Source organism: Salvelinus namaycush, chromosome 37 (assembly GCF_016432855.1).
Source record: "Salvelinus namaycush isolate Seneca chromosome 37, SaNama_1.0, whole genome shotgun sequence".
NCBI classification, from domain to species: Eukaryota; Metazoa; Chordata; class Actinopteri; order Salmoniformes; family Salmonidae; genus Salvelinus; species Salvelinus namaycush.
This window is the reverse complement of record NC_052343.1, coordinates 23,792,355-23,805,744: the sequence shown is the minus strand read 5'-3', so window position 1 is coordinate 23,805,744 and position 13,390 is coordinate 23,792,355. Positions and strand designations below refer to the sequence as shown.

At 39.7% G+C, this 13,390-nt stretch overlaps 1 protein-coding gene across 1 annotated transcript in view; it reads left to right on the top strand.

Moving 5' to 3' along the window:
- Nucleotides 1–13,390, top strand: part of LOC120030911 (histone-lysine N-methyltransferase 2B-like) — a 52,770-nt gene that overhangs the window by 14,254 nt on the left and 25,126 nt on the right. The gene's annotated exons all lie outside the window — the stretch shown is intronic.

Sequence of the window (13,390 nt, the reverse complement as noted above, 5' to 3'; positions counted from 1 at the left end):
GGGCACAGCTGATTTTATACATGTGATCACTCCCTAGTGGTATGATCACCTACGTCAATGTATGTGTGTATCAGTAAACTGAGGTTACCTTATATGGTAGCTTCTCTGAATTTATTAGCATTGTCTATGGTCACACAAAATCAAAATGTCAAAACCAGACAGTGGTTACTTCTCTATCTATTTTCGGTCTGACTCAGACCTAGCCTGCAAGCACACTCTCGCAACAGCCAGGGCTTAACCACAAAGACTAATATAGATAGCTTATGCAGCGTAAAGTGGCAGAGTTTTTACACACATAGCAACAGTATCTTATTATTAGGCCTGCAGCAAAACATATGAATCTTAAGGTCCCCTTAATCAATAATGGGGAGAGTCTTTGGGACCCACCCCCTACAAATTCAAGCCTCTGAACCTAGCACACATCATCCCGGTTAGAATATACATTTCTAAACTGAACTCTTATAGCGTTACAGTTCATCTTCCCAATGGCACATGTAACTCTTGCCTGTCACATTTGATGGTCCTTGATAATGTCCCAATTTCAATATCCAAATAGATACGTCCGATTTTCCCACGTACACGAGCCTCTCACCTAAGCTGCTATCACCATCCTGTCTGGCCTATTCCTCCCACCAGCACCCCAGAAACATGAGAGAAATGTGTATTATCTCTCTCCACGCTCACTCCACATGCGCGATCTCAAGACTCTAGTGCAGTCCTGCCCCCGGTACCCAGGTTAATGGCTCGGACTCATATTGAAGTGTTAAAAGTCACTGTCACATTGAACGCCTTTGTCGCTCTTTCTTCAGCCGGTTTGGGAGAGTTTTGAGGTTCACACACAGTTTCTGTCCAAATGATTCATACCATGCATTAAGACACGATCTGATGTCACCTTCCATGATAACCTCAGATCAGAACAACAGTTTAGTTAAATTCCTTCCTGTTTCAGGAAATCCAGACAAGCGTTGACTATATAACTATACTATATAAATTATTACATTTCCAATTTTCTTAACACCATGTCTAAGACAAACGTCAAAGAGCATAACATACTGTTACTGTTGAAACCATTTTCAACATTAGTTCATACTCCCTTATTTTACTGGCGACCTCTCGGAAGAGTTACCCAATCAGGGAGTTGGCACCCTAATCCATCGGAGAATCCCACCAACAATCCAGCAGTCCCAATCTGGTGAAATTTGTATCGGAAATTTTAAATCAGCAATTCACATATCAAAGTCCATTTTGATTAACTGTCATCCCTATTTAACATATATTTTTAGTCTATATGCAGACTGAACAAAGTATATTTGTATATTTACCCAAAAACCAGGAACCCGAGGGAACTGGTTATTTTCCCTTCGAACCCATGATTCGCATCGTGATTCAAAAACATGTTAAATCAAGAATAACCAATCAACTTAGAATTACATCTCTTGATAACTCCATCAGGAAATAAAAGTATCTCATAAAGCAATGGTAAAATAGAATAGAAACTGGTGTTTCTCATTCATTTTATAGTTAAATCCCACCTGTTTCGGTCATTTCTAATGAGATTGATCAGGCCTCACCAGAAAGTCAGGATACAGGGCATTCGACACCATTAAATATTTTCCTCTCCCTTTTCATTTCCTCTCCTTCAGAAACCATTTCAAAACCTTCCAAACAGTTTAAACCTTTCCATCCTTCTGCATACCCAATTTTAAAACGGAAGTGAAAAGACCCCATCCAAAATAAATCCCACACTATCAACACCACTAACGCATATTCATAACCAGTAGAGTGTGTGTGGGTGTGGGTGGGTGGGTGGGTGGGTGTGGTAAACTGTAGGCCCAAAAACACACATGAACAGGCCTTAGTTATCTGGGAACTCTGTTTATGGCCAAATTCCAATACTTTTATCTCTAACTGCTCTCCCCAATAACATAGTCTCCGGGGACATTCCAACGACAGATAATGAAACCCCCACTTCTGGAAAAGAAAGTGCACATTTCGTTAGCATTCACAATGCTACATTTTAATCAGCAATTCAAAAGTATTAATTATAAACCAAACATGATAATGGTAAATCCACTGTCCTTACTCCATTAAACATTTGTTTCAATCCACCCAAATGTTTATGTATCTTTTATTTAACCTCTCTGGGGTACGTGGGAGGGTAGCGTCCCACCTGGCCAACATCTAGTGAAATTACAGAGCGCGAAATTCAAAAATACTAAATTCAAATATTTAACATTCTTGAAAATGTGTTATACATCAAAATAAAGCTTAACGTCTTGTTAATCCAGCCGCCATGTCAGATTTAAAAAAGGCTTTACGGCGAAAGCAAACCATGTGATTATCTGAGGACAGCACCCCGCATACCAACACATGAAAAACATATTTCAACCAGGCAGGTGCGACACGAAAGTCAGAAATAGCGATATAAAAAATGCCTTACCTTTTGATCTTCTGTTGGCACTCCAAAAGATCACAAATGGCCATTTAGTTCGATAATGTCCTTTATATCCATAAAAACTCAGTTTAGCTGGCGCGCTTCAGTCAATAATCCATCCAGTTTCCCTCCATCAAAATGCATACAAAATGAATCCCAAACGTTACTAATAAACTTTTCCAAACAAGTCAAACAACGTTTATAATCAAACCTTAGGTATCCTAATACACAAATAAACAATACAATTTAAGATGGAGAATAGTATGTTCATTACCGGAGATAAATAAGAAAGAACGCACTTTCCTCCACGCGCTTGGAAACACTACAGCCAGGGGGGGTGGGGGGGGGGGGGGGGGGGGGGTGGTTGTTTGTCCTCTGGGTTTCGCCTGCCATATCAGTTCTGTTATACTCACAGACATAATTTTAACAGTTTTAGAAAACACTAAAGTTTCTATCTAAATCCACCAATTATATGCATATCCTAGCTTCTGGGCCTGAGTAACAGGCAGTTTACTTTGGGCACGCTTTTCATCCGGATGTCAAAATACTGCCCCCTACCCCAGAGAAGTTAGCATGTCCTACCCTTAAACACAGCAACTTTATCTCGCCACCGAGTCCACCATCACAACCGCACCACAATCTTTATTATTAACAAAAAAAAAAAAAATCATTTTAGGTTTGGTAACCCCTATGTTAATTCCTCGTTACCCCGCCACCCTTTCGTCAATTCTAGAAATCTGTTTCATAATAAAATCACAAATGTCTCATGAGATCAAAAAGTTTGCAAGGAGTGTTTGGCCAGCTAATTGAAATTGTTACCTCTTAAGAATCGATTCCCCCGGAATCCATTTCCCCGGCATTTCGCATTTCGCCTTATTCAACCCAAAATACTTTTTCTGTTGCAAATGTAGCCAATTTCTCATCACAAGGACTCTGTGACATTTGATCCTGGCATCTATTAAGAAGTTTGATAAGATGTGATCTCATACGTTTTCCTTCACATATAAACTGTAATCTCTATGAGCCACTATCAATCGAACCGCGGCTATACACCAATATGACACAAACACTCCTGCTACTCTCAAAATGATTTGTTGTTGCTCTTTTGAAAAAGATGCAAACGCTTGTATAACGGCATTTCATCCGAATGCAGCATGTTCTAGTATCACCTTACACTCATTCTTCCAATGTCCGATAGCTCCCTGTTTTAGATGTTTTTTCGCTACATTTCTTTGTCTTACCGTGGCCATTGAAACCACAATTATTTTTGTTAGAGTTCCTGTATTGGAGATTCAGGAAGAATTATTATTATTTATTTATTTTTCTCTCCATATTCCATCCAGTTTGCTTTATTTTTGTGAAAGATTACATTAGATCGTTCTTGAATAGGTTTCTCAAGTTCTTTTTGATTTCCCTCTAACTTATTTTGTATCTCTGTAGTATAATTGTATTGCTATCTACCTGTACTATTAGTTCATGGATTTCCCTTGTTAGCCTTGTCTTTAGCCAGAAACTGCTTTTTTGTTATTGATGAATATTGAATTGAATGTCCTCCTGAAGGTACATTTTAAAGGTTTCCCAAACAAGTACAGCCATGGTGTTATGGAGCTGTCTCGGAATAGCTGTCCATCTATAAAGAGTTTGTCCATAATGAGAAAGGCACGCTTACCCTTCCCCCTCTGTTGCCTTTGTACCAGATATAGTCTCTTTCGATGTTCGTTTATCTCCCTTGGGAATTGGTCATTGAGACCAAATTTGGTCCCTTTAAGGTCCCTTCCCCTGCTTTTGATCAACTCCTTTTGTTGGTTGTGTTCAAATTTTGCGATGATCGGTCGGGGACCCTTGGTCTTGTCGCTCCGAGCTCCAAGTGTGTGTACTCGGTGGAAAGCCACCTTGTTTACAGTCTCTTTATAGGAAGTTTCAGGGCAGATTGTTAGTGACTTTCACTGTGGCCGTATTAACCCCTCGCTGGTCTGCGACGTGAGCGGAGTTAACCTGATGAGGATAGAGGGCGCTATTTACACTTTGGGGGAAAAACGTGCCCAATATAAACGGCCTCGTACTCTATTCTTGCTCGTACAATATGCATATTATTATTACTATTGGATAGAAAACACTCTCTAGTTTCTAAAACCGTTTGAATTTTGTCTGTGAGTAAAACAGAACTCATTTGGCAGCACACTTTCTGACCAGGAAGTGGAAAGTCTGAAAATTATGCTCTGTTCAAGGGCCTGCCTATAAATGGGCATGACACGTATGAGTATACATGCACGTCATACACCTTCCCCTAGATGTCAAGAGGACGTGAGAGAAGAAAGGAAGTGTTTATCTTGGTCTGAGGTGGAATAAATCATCTTGGCACGACGAGTCATCCATTTTTTTTCTTTCTGGAGAGCGCGCAGATGGACCTGGAATTGCCTTTTGAAAACCTGTCGTTATAGGCGAATAATATCTCCGGCTTTGATTTTATTTGATACATGTCACAATATCATCGTAAAGTATGTTTTTTCAATATAGTTTTAATAGATTATTTAAATTTTTTCGGGACGTTAGGCGTGTTGCGTTGTCTGTGTTTGTTGACGATGGGGAGCTTCGCGCCACTTGGCCAGTGTGCTGGCTAAATCAAGAGGGAAAAACGATGTTCTAAATCCAAACAACGACTGTTCTGGACAAAGGACCCCTTGTCCAACATTCTGATGGAAGATCACGAAAAGTAGGACCCATTTTGTGATGCTATTTCATATATGTGTCGAACTGTGTACTAGTAGTTTTGCGCCCAGGTTTTGGCCACTCTCCTCGCTATAACATAAGCCTTATGTCGTAATGAAGATATTTTTAGAATTCTAACACTGCGATTGCATTAAGAACTAGTGTTACTATCATTTCCTATACAACATGTATTTTTTTGTAATGTTTATGAATAGCTATTTGGTCAGAATAGGTGAGAGTCTAATATAAATATCCGCACATTCTGGGAAATAGAAGCTACGTTAGCATAATGGATAACCACTGATTTCAGCTCTAAATATGCACATTTTCGAACAAAACATAAGTGTATGTATAACCTGATGTTATAGGACTGTCATCTGAGGAAGGTTAGTGAAAATTGATATCTTTTGCTGGTTTATTCGCTAACGTGCCTATTGCTATCGCTAACGTGCCTTGATGAATGAATGCGGTTGTGTGTAGGCTATTGTAGTAAGCTAATATAATGCTATATTGTGTTTTCGCTGTAAAACACTTAAAAAATCTGAAATATTGGCTGGATTCACAAGATGCTTGTCTTTCATTTCTGTACACGATGCATTTTTCAGAAATGTTTTATGATGAGTATTTAGGTATTCCACGTTGGTCTCTATATTTACTCTGGCTGCTTCGGTGCTATTTTTGACGGTAGCTGTGATGGTAGCTGCAATGTAAAACTGATTTATACCTCAAATATGCACATTTTTCGAACAAAACATAGATTTATTGTGTAACATGTTATAAGACTGTCATCTGATGAAGTTGTTTCTTGGTTAGTTTGGTTGGTTCTTGGTTAGTTAGGTTGGCTTTGTGCATGCTACCTGTGCTGTGAAAAATGTCTGTCCTTCTTTGTATTTGGTGGTGAGCTAACATAAATATATGTGGTGTTTTCGCTGTAAAACATTTTAAAAATCGGACATTCACAAGATGTGTATCTTTCATTTGCTGTATTGGACTTGTTAATGTGTGAAAGTTAAATATTTCTTAAAATATATTTTTTGAATTTCGCGCTCTGCCTTTTCAGTGGAATGTGGGAGGAGTTCCGCTAGCGGAACGCTGGGGCTAGACAGGTTAAATTTCACTCTCAAAACATCTTGCTCTATTTCATCCACAACCCCCGCAATTGCCGTTTTGACCACAGGTTGCAAACCTACCATCAAAGCCAAAGTGCAAATTCTATCAATGCACTCCCGTACCCAGTCTTTTTGCAGCTGAGTATCTCTACTAATTTAGAGTTTTTTTGGTTTGTTTTTGATATAATGCTGACATCAACACGCTGGTATATTGAGCTTTTGATTCAGTTTTTATGTCATTGTGCCAAGTCATAATTGCCTCCCTGAATTCTTTGTTTGATTTGAATTCTCCGTCAGCAGGGAAATGTTGCCCAATTCTTTCCAGTTTGCTCAATTGCTTCCATATTCGAGCCAAATTGGTAGAATGCTTGTGCGCTTCTTTCAACACCTCCATGGCTTTATTAAAATCCTCTAGCTCCGCTCTACAGGGAAAATCGTATGTTGCGATATCAATTGTTATTATTCCTAAACCTCTCCCGAAGATGTCCAGGGTATTTTAGATTTCTTCACTCCCATCTATAATACACACTTTCGATTAACTATTTTCCAAGGTAGGGCTACCCACTTCCTAGGATAATAGTTATTGTATTTGTGCCAATTAATTTGTCACGGCACTTAATACCTTGTATTAGAACCAATACTATAGTGTCTGCAAATGTATTCCTGGAGAATACGGATGACGTAATGACTTATTCCAGTATTGCGCATCAAATATCACTATTATAGATAACACACATTACCAAAATTATTCACACTTGTCTTCCTATTTCCACACAATCTGTCATGGTTCCCCACCCCAACAGGGCATAAAACCAACCTCTCTTTATTGCTATATAACCCCTTTTGAGGACTCAAACCTCTTCTAGAACACATTGTTTCTGTAGGGCCTGGCTACCAATAACTTATGTTCAACATCAAGCTTGTTGAATGCGGCTCACAAGGCTTACATTTCCCACACATGTAAAAATTGCTACTCACTAGCAACTCACTTATATGCAACAATAAGGTTTCACAGAAACAGAGGCCTCAAACCTTTTAATAGCGGACTCGAACCCCTATAATAGAGCTTGTTCAAACCTTCACACACACACACTCTCACACCCTGCGCTCTAACGGCCACTGCGACTGGGCTTCCACCCTTCTTACGGGTCTGGTCACTACACTAGGGTTTTACCCTCTACAGGACCACCCTGTTCAGGACTTCCCCTCTCTCTGAGATGTTATATTTCACAGGAACTATATCCTGCTTTGGACTTACTCTATTAGCATATACCACAAAGCTATGACCGGTCGTAACACAATGGGACTACTGAATAAGCTCAGGCTTTCTAGGTCCGTATCCTATAATTGGTTCAGCCTACGACTGTCATCTCCCCAAGATGTCAGAATTTGTGATAACAGGTGTAGGAACTATGCCTACCTTTATTTCTGTTGCCGGCTCTTGTTTCACTGATTCGGAATCTTTAGTTCGACTGCAAATCGTGGCGAACCCTGCTCGCAGCGCCAACTGTTAGGTTCTAATTCTGAGTCAAAAGTCCAACGGATACTATGATAGCTTAACCAAGTTTATTCTTCCCAGAGGGTCAATACAGCTGCATTTAGACAAAACATGTTTCCTCCATCACAAGTATGTGTATATAGATGCACTCCTCATTCTCGCCAACCCTTGCATCTTTTATGGTTCGACAGGAAGCCGAAGTGATGGGGTAATAAACCGTTCTTTCTCCCTTAACTTCTTGCCGCACGGATCCCTTTAGCGGGATCAAAATATTTATAATCATGAAATCACAAGTGAAATATACCAAAACACAGCTTAGCTTGTTGTTAATCCACCTATCGTGTCAGATTTTGAAAATATGCTTTACAGCGAAAGCAATCCAAGCGTTTGAGTTTATCAATCACTAGACAAAACCGTAAGAACAGCTAGCCTCAAATTAGCTTGGTAATGAAAGTCAGAAAAGCAATCAAATTAATCGCTTACCTTTGATAATCTTCGGATGTTTGGACTCACGAGACTCCCAGTTACACAATAAATGTTATTTTTGTTCGATAAAGATTAGTTTTATAACCAAAAACCGCCATTTGATTTGCGCGTTATGTTCAGACAGACGAAAATTCCAAAAAGTATCCGTAATGTTCGTAGAAACATGTCAAACGTTTTTTATAATCAATCCTCAGGTTGTTTTTAACATACATAATCGATAATATTTAAACCAGACGGTAACCTATTCAATACTACAGAGAAAGAAAATGTCGAGCTACATCTCTCGCGCGCAGGAACTAATCAAAGGACACCTGGCACGTTTTGAAAAATCTCGCTCATTTTTCAAAATAAAGCTTGAAACTATGTCTAAAACCTGGTCACAGCCTGAGGAAGCCATTGGAAAGGGAATCTGGTTGATACCCCTTTAAATGGAGGAGGGGCAGGCAACGGAACAGGGATTTTTCCAAATAAAAGGCACTTCCAGGTTGGGTTTCCTCAGGTTTTTGCCTGCAAAATCAATTCTGTTATACTCACAGACAATATTTTGACAGTTTTGGAAACTTTAGAGTGTTTTCTATCCTAATCTGTCAATTATATGCATATTCTAGCATCTGGACCTGAGAAATAGTCCGTTTACCTTGGGAACGTTATTTTTCCAAACATAAAAATTCTGCCCCCTAGCTGAAAGAAGTTAAGGTGACCTGACCTCAACCCCCTTGATGCCTAATCCTAAACTCTCCACCCGTATCACCTACAGCAATCATGTGATTGCCTCCCCTCTACTCAGCACGTTCCAAAGCCATCTGGCTCCTACAGATAACCATTCACTTCTGATATAAAAACCAGTGTCTATCACTCCTTAGATACTATAGTATTACTTCTGATGTATCATGTCTCTAGTATAACAATGTTTTAAGTTTAAGAAGTCATAACCAAGAATCTAACAGTATCAAGAATGATCCACCACCCAAAGAATATCCAGCCAACTTGACACAACTGTGGGAAGCATTGGAGTCAACATGGGCCAGCATCCCTATGGAAAGCTTTAAACACCATGTAGAGTCCATGCCCCAACGAATTGAGGATGTTCTGAGGGCGGGTGTTAGTATATTAGTGGTGCACAGTGTACCAAAACGTTATAATATCAACATTTTTAGAATGCCATAGTACCGTTCCATATGATACCACTGACTTTATCAGCCCTACTGATTTAAAGAACCTGTTATAAAGTCAGTTTTGTTTATAAACTCAGCAAAAAAAGAAAAGTCCCATTTTCAGGACCCTGTCTTTCAAAGATAATTTGTAAAAATCCAAATAACTTGACAGATCTTTATTGTAAAGGGTTTAAACACGGTTTCCCATGCTTGTTCAATGAACCAAAAACAATTAATGAACATGCACCTGTGGAACGGTCGTTAAGACACTAACAGCTTACAGACGGTAGGCAATTCAGGTCACAGTTATGGAAACGTAGGACACTAAAGAGTGACTCTGACTCTGAAAAACACCAAAAGAAAGATGCTCAGGGTACTTGCTCTGTGTGAACGTGCCTTAGGCAAGGAGGCATGAGGACTGTAGATGTGGCCACGGCAATAAATTGCAATGTCCGTACTGTGAGACGCCTAAGACAGCGCTACAGGGAGACAGGACAGACAGCTGATCGTCCTCGCAGTGGCAGACCACGTGTAACAACACCTGCACAGGATCGGTACATCCGAACATCACACCTGCGGGATAGGTACAGGATGGCAACAACAACTGCCCGAGTTACACCAGGAACGCACAATCCCTCCATCAGTGCTCAGACTGTTCGCAATAGGCTGAGAGAGGCTGGACTGAGGGCTTGGAGGCCTTTGTATTTCTATGTGTTCTATGTGTTTGATGCCATTCCATTTGTGATGTTCCAGCCATTATTATGAGCCGTCCTCCCTTCAGCATCCTCCACTGATGTATATTCCTTCCTCCCATTCCTCCAGCCATATCACAGGTAGAGCTTTGCAAATATGAGCAAATCAGCCATTCTATGCAGTATTCTATTAGTTCAATTTGTTGTATTGAGTGAAAGTGTGAATTTCAGTGACAAGTTTTTGGAGAACGTTTAGAAAAGCTTCCAGGGGATGCTAGGCCACTGAATCTCGGTATTGTGATACTTCGCCTGGTATCGTATCGTTTATATAATGTTGGAATTGTGACAAGCCTACAGTGTATATTGAGACACAAGTCAGTGCATCAGGTGCAATAACCCCAGTAGCATTAAATAGCATTCAACACATGACTCATCACAGTAAGCGCAGGAGGTTCCAATAGAGAACAAGTATGAAAGGTCGAATGAATTACGTGGGTGATTCTCAAAATAGTTATTTAATGTAATGCCCAGATGTAATTTTCTGCCTAAAGGAGTCGTGAAAATGCACGACTCGAGTTCTGCTTCCTTGCTTTGTCCTTTGCTGTCAGGGTTACCCAGAAACACATATAATAACAAAGTTTCCCATCTTGTGTTTTGTAGTGTGGGTTTTTTCCTCCAGTTAAGAAGAATTTGGCCTTTGCTCTCAGCATCATGTTTCTCACATTTTTTGTTTGTCTAGTTTCAGTTTGTTTTCCTTGGAATTGGCGCCATATGAGAGGGATTGTGGGTGCCGATAGGATGCATGGGGAGTGAGTAGCTCTGTTTAGGATGCATGGGGAGTGAGTAGCTCTGTTTATTTTTTATTTTTTATTTTTTTTTAACAGACAAAACTGTTATATGTAGAAGTCAGACAACAGTTTAAATTAAGCCCATAAAATTGCTAGATCAATATATCCTCAAGTACCTGGGAGAGAGTGAGTGGGAATCTGTGAATAACAGCGAACCAATCAGTTGGTAAAGCGACGCGGCGACACAACCATGGCTTCCCTCAGAGGAAAAGACAAGGAACAACTTGGAGATGCAAATGAGAGTAATGAATGTCTAAAGGATATCCAGGAAAGTGTAGCTAAAAGGCTCTTGATGCTCACCAAAACAAACGGTTACAATCTGTGGTGAAAAAAGTAGATTTGCTCGAAAGGAAGTCGTCTATCGTGTCAGACACGTACTAACAAGGCATGTGTGTGAGCGAACAAGACGACAAAATTTGCCTTTTGGAAACAAAGCTGCTAACTTTGGAAGAGGAATTGAAAATACTGTAGAACGAGACGAAACATGAGATTATTGTCTTCACCAGAAGACGAGGAAAAAGAAGCCCTTTCCAGCTACGTGGTCAAACTGATTTCACTTTGCAAATAAACTTTATATTTCCATGGAAATACATGGGTAGCCATGAGAAAGTTATAAATTATGTAGCTGTCGGCTATATTAGCCACGACTTACCGTTCTTTGTGCAGCTTCAAATGTCGAAATTGGAAGTTGTTGCGCCTCCGTCTGTAATTTTCTTCCCGCATGTTTTGCAAGTTCCAATTCGCTTTTTGTTGATACTGCGTAGTCTTTATATCCAAAAAGAATAATTTTGGGTATCATCTTTCCAAGGGCTCCATCTGAATTCACCCGCCAACGTTCCTCTGCACTGCCACGTGCAACTTTTTCTCAGCTGGCACAATTTGATTGGATGCTGTCTGATTCAAACTGTAATCCGTTAAATGAAGAGTTGACGTGCTGCACACTTTTTTAATAGCATCATTTTTTATATTTGGGCTTGGGGAGGATATCAAGTCAGTTCCAGTCAAAAAGCTCCAGTCCAAGTTAAGTCACGAGTCATTGATGTCAAAGTCGAGTTGCAAGTTGTCATATTTGTGACTCGAGTCCACACCTCTGCTAAATATCCTTGCATGGTAATCTTCAAATTGTGGAACTATCAGACTAAAGTCAACATTCTGAATGCACAGGGGTGTAAGGAGATTAAAATCCACGGCCAATCCGTTAGATTCATCCAGGACCTGTCTGCTAGGCTGCGAAAAAAACACTACGATTTCATTCCGATCAGACCGTCACTGGAGAAAAGTGAAATCAAAACTCATCTACAATTCCTGGCAATGCTGTCAGTATGGAAGGGAAAGCAAAGAATGGAATTCACAAGTGCAGATGATGCCCTGGACAAGATGGAAGAATCCCTTCCAGTTGGAGAGACCCCTTGTCTGAGGATAGGAAGAAGCGGGAAAAGGCGATAAACACTAGGCTACATACAAGGATGCCTAGGACCAGCACATCGTAAATTGAGACATTATTATTCCCCCCTCCCCCCAATACAATCTATACACTACCTTCCCCAAGTAATTATTATTCTATATGAAGTAACGATAGAAGTAACCGATGCCAATGGGCCACATGGACATTTGTTGTTACAAAGTGGGATTACAATGGATTTATTTGTCGTCTACTCAAAATAGAGAGATTCTAACTTTTTTTTATTATAAAAAATAATAACATCTTGGTAATAAACTTATCTTGATTAAGTATTCAACCCCCTTAGTCAATACATGTTATACTCACCTTTTGGCAGTGATTACAGCTGTTTCTGAGTAAATCTCTTAAGAGCTTTTGCACACCTGCATTGTACAGTATTTGCACATTTATTCTTTAAATTCTTCAAGCTCTGTCAAGTTCGTTGTTGATCACTGCTAGACAGCCATTCAAGTCTTGCATAGATTTAAGTCAAAGCTAACTAGGTCACTCAAACATTCAAAGTCTTCTTGGTAAGCAACTCCAGTGTATATTTCGCCTTGTGTTTTAGGTTGTTGTCCTTCTGAAAGATGAATTTGTCTCCCAGTATCTGTTGGAATGCAGACCTGAACCAGGTTTTCATCTAGGGTTTTGCCTGTGCTTAGCTCTATTCAATTTATTTTTATCTTTAAAAAACTCCCAAGTCCTTGCCGATGACAAGCATACCCATAACATGATACAGCCACCACCATGCTTGAAAATATGAAAAGTGGTACTCCGTGATGTGTTGTTGGATTTGCCCCAAACATAATGCTTTGTATTCAGCAATGGTGGAACAAGTACTCAATTGTTATACTTGAGATAAAGTAAAGATACCTTAATAGAAAATGACTCAAGTGAAAGTTGCCCAGTAATAGTCTAAAAGTATTTGGTTTTAAATATACTTAGGTATCAAAAGTAAAAGTTTAAATCATTGCAAATTCCTTATATTAAGCAAACCAGACAGCACAAATTTCTTGTTT